Raw genomic sequence first — 4,088 nt, forward strand, 5'->3', positions numbered from 1 at the left:
CGTTAAAGTACGAAGTGTGTAAATCATCCAAAAATGGCCATAAAATTCAAAATGGCCGACTTCCTGTTGACTTTAGGCTATGGGTTCTTGAGGCTTTTTTGTGCGTCTTGACATGATACATGTCCCCAGAAAATTTCGTAGATGTAGGTTGAACGTGAACGAGGGGCTAATTTTTTCCAATTTTCTAGGTGGCGCTAGCGAGTCATTTTGCAACGCCCATGTGCGAAACTTGTAGAATACGAAATTTTTCACCGGTTCTGACATGTTTGCAAATTTTGGTGAGTTTTCGAGAATGTTTAGGCCATGTCAGTTGAGCCTACTTTGCAGAAAAAAGAAAAAAAAAAAAAAAAAAAAAAAAAAAATATAATCCGAGCAAATTCAATAGGGACCTCACACGGTCGTGCTCGGGCCCTAAAAAAAAAAAAAATAATCCGAGCAAATTCAATAGGGACCTCACACGGTCGTGCTCGGGCCCTAATTAATCCGAGCAAATTCAATAGGGACCTCGCACGGTCGTGCTCGGGCCCTAATAATCCGAGCAAATTCAATAGGGACCTCACACGGTCGTGCTCGGGCCCTAATAAAAAGCAAGTAAGTTGCTGGAAACGAAGGAAGACGAGGTCGCGTCGCTTCGCGCGTGTAGCTTGAAACGAACCGGACCGAACTTTTTAGGGTGTCGCCGGGAGGGGGAGCACGCTGAGCGCGTGCCGAAGTGCAGGTGAAGAGGGCAAGAGACAAGAGGACAAGAGGAACAAGAGAGCGAGTGTCTTTTTTAACTTTTGAATATGTCTATTCAAAAATCTATTTGCACATATTATAATCAAACCTTAATTGTCAAACGGTTATACCGTTCTTAGTTTAAGGATTTGATAAAAGGGAAAATAAATGTCAGTAGTTCAACCTTAAGGTTAGCATTTTATGAATCATATCAGGTGAGAGGACCTTAACTGGCTTCCTGGATAATATTGGTGGTTACACATTCTTACTTACAGATTATGACCAGGTAAATACAGAGTGACATTCATACATTAAACGGCATTTCAGAACGATGGCATGTAATACTTATTTTGTCCACTTGGAGGAGCTCTGGTTCCATGATGATAGCTTTGATTAATCCTAAAGCAACCTTTTGCTCAGGAGCTGGGAAATTTAGTTATTTAACATTAAATTTGAGCTGGAAAATGAATCGAGTAGTATAGGAAGACATTTCTTTATCATATCATTTCTAAAGGAAGTGTCAGAAAGTGTTGGGAACAACATCAAAGGAAGAAATGTCAGGGATCCTTGCTGAAAGTTAAAACACTGCAAAATTAACTTATTTAGATTCTTTTCAACAACAAATATCAACACCAACATGGAAACATAACTACTCAAATGGAGTGGGGAGACCTAGTTAAGTAACTTAAAGATTATTTAATTAAACAAGGTAATGCTTTGAGTTTTGAGGAGACAGAACTCCTGGTTTACACAAAGGAGTTCAGGGCTGTTCAGTTTCTCACGCCTGGCTGTGAGAGGAGAATATCCTTTGATGCGAGGTAATTAAACAAAGAGGGAGGGCAGTTGCCATGGTTACGTGTGTGTGTGTGTGTGGGGGGCAGTTAAGAGTTCTGATAGGCTGTTCAGGAGAAAGTTAATTTCTGGGTAGTGTTTCTTTGTCATTTTAACAGTCAAGCACCGAGCCTTATCTGGCTGCTGCCAAAGGTGCCAGTTTCACCACCGAACTGCCCAGAAACAGCACTTAGGGAAAGCAAACCTTTCACCTCCTCCTTTGGTCGCTTCAGCTGTCTGTTGAGGGTTGATATCTCAAACCCCCTCCTTTTCTTTCTCTCAGGGACAGGGAAAGACTTTGGGATCCCCAAATTGATTTGATATAAAATGAACTAATCCACACTGGCTCGTTCACAACATTATCTAACCAATTTATATTAAAATCTCCAAGAAAATTTAACAGTTTAAACAATTCATCCAAATCACGATAAAATGAAACATCATGTGATGGAGGATTGTATATGCCGTTTATTTTTAGTCATAAGTTGTGAGCGTGTAAAACATGCTCACGAGCAAATTATGTTATTCCGCCTGGTTTGCTCTCAAAGGATAACTCTGCTTGCACAGTGGAATCCTGCTCGCTCAGCTGATTTCTGCTCGCTCGAGTCTACATGACTTTTAACAATTTGGGGGCGGAAACCAAGGAGGGCACTGACCCTCTTATGATTGGTCACTTTCAACGTGATCACAACCAGAGCCCTTAATTAAGACAGTTAAGACACTCTTTGATTTCGCTGCCACGCGATCACGTCCTCCTTGCAGCTCTCAGTAGTTCCAACCAATCCGCGCTGTCAACCACTTTGAACGGTTTCAGGTGCGACAGACACCAGCAGCGACTATATTTGCAGCGGTTTTCGGATAAATATTGAGACATAATGTGTTTTGATTACTATCCTTCTACTTACATATGATAGCCTAAAGCATTATTATCCGTTTGGGTTTAATTTTGGAGGGAAGAGGTGTGACGTTACAACACTAACAGCAGACTATATTTGCAGCACTTTTCGTATAATGTGCATTGATTACTACGTTAACTGTACTTACAGTAGTGATTCTTTTTTTGGAAGGACGGAGAGACGGCATTAACAGTGTTATTTGTTGAAATGCAGATGGTTAGACTGCGGAGTGAATTACTGCTTTGTAATTTATTTTAAAATGGCTATTGTAACGTTACACCTTTATCCTTCCCGAAACACAGGCTAAACTATACCTCAGAACACACAAATACACGCATAGAATGTGCTGCATGTGCAGAATATATATAATTAGTCTACTGTATATCACATGTCCTAATGTACTACTGTGTTAAGACACATCATTGGGGACTGCAGATGTAAATTAGCCTAAGGCTAACTCTGGTGTAATGCATCAAATGTTTACATTTATGTTATTAATTGCACATGGTCCCTTCTAAATAAAAATCAATCAATCACATAAACATCCCCAACAAGTGAATATCAATAAATAACTGAAGCTGCTCAGTTTAAGTCAAGAGAGACGTTTGGTCAATAGTCCAAAATATATAAGGCAACCAATTGCATTCAACAAAACACTTTATAATATATTATCCACAGGGAGAGGGTCAGTGAGGTTGTTTTTGTTGAGGACAGTCCACTGTCAGAAGCAGACCAGGTCATAGGCCCCAGATGAGACCAGGAGCCTGGTGCTGCTGGAAAGAACAGGGAGAAGAAAGATGAAACAGTGTTAATACTTGTTAATACAAGGTTAATACATTTAAGACATTGATTTTAATATTTTAATATAAATAATAATTATAATATACATGGAAAGCCAATGTTTCCCAAATAATTTCATGAGATTGAGATTACACAGTTAGGTCCAGTTGTATCTGAACGTAACTATAACCTTTTTTTCATGGCATTTCAGTGGACTAAAAGTTGTAAGACAAGTTCCTTTACACCTTAATAAAATTGTCATATTTAGTACTACTACTTTGTTGCAAATTCTTTGAATTTAATGACCAAATATTAAACACCAGAAGAGGGACTTAGTGTGCACACAAACAGAGAAAAAGCCAAATCAATCGCTGCAAGGTAAGAAAGTCTGCCCACTTTTAAGGACTCTTCTGCTGCAACACATTTCATTTCTGTTGGAAATATGAAATACAGTCTTCATCAGGAGCGCTCTCTGTAGCCTGCATTCTTGGACTTACTCATCACGTACTGACGTTGTCGTGTAAAAATTCAAGACTTGGACCAGATAAGAAAGCTTGAACTTTTACCAACATTTTTATTAGCAACAAAAACAGACACCAATTAGAATACAAAAGTTCCACCGGAGTGAGTCAGAGATCGGTGCAAAATAGAGTCCCATTCTGTTACCAGAACAGAGACCCGAGTCCACATGAAACCATGTAACGACTGACTTTCACCTCCTTTTATAGCTCTGTTTCTCCTGCTGCACCTGGATCTGGGAAAGTCCCTGACTGCCTGTTCCTCCTCTCTGTGTCCTCTGCATGCACTCCGCTTGATCATGCCATTTCTTCCATAACCTGACTTTTATGGAATAAACTGGTGTTT

Source organism: Micropterus dolomieu, linkage group LG13, assembly GCF_021292245.1.
Source record: "Micropterus dolomieu isolate WLL.071019.BEF.003 ecotype Adirondacks linkage group LG13, ASM2129224v1, whole genome shotgun sequence".
Taxonomy (NCBI): Eukaryota; Metazoa; Chordata; class Actinopteri; order Centrarchiformes; family Centrarchidae; genus Micropterus; species Micropterus dolomieu.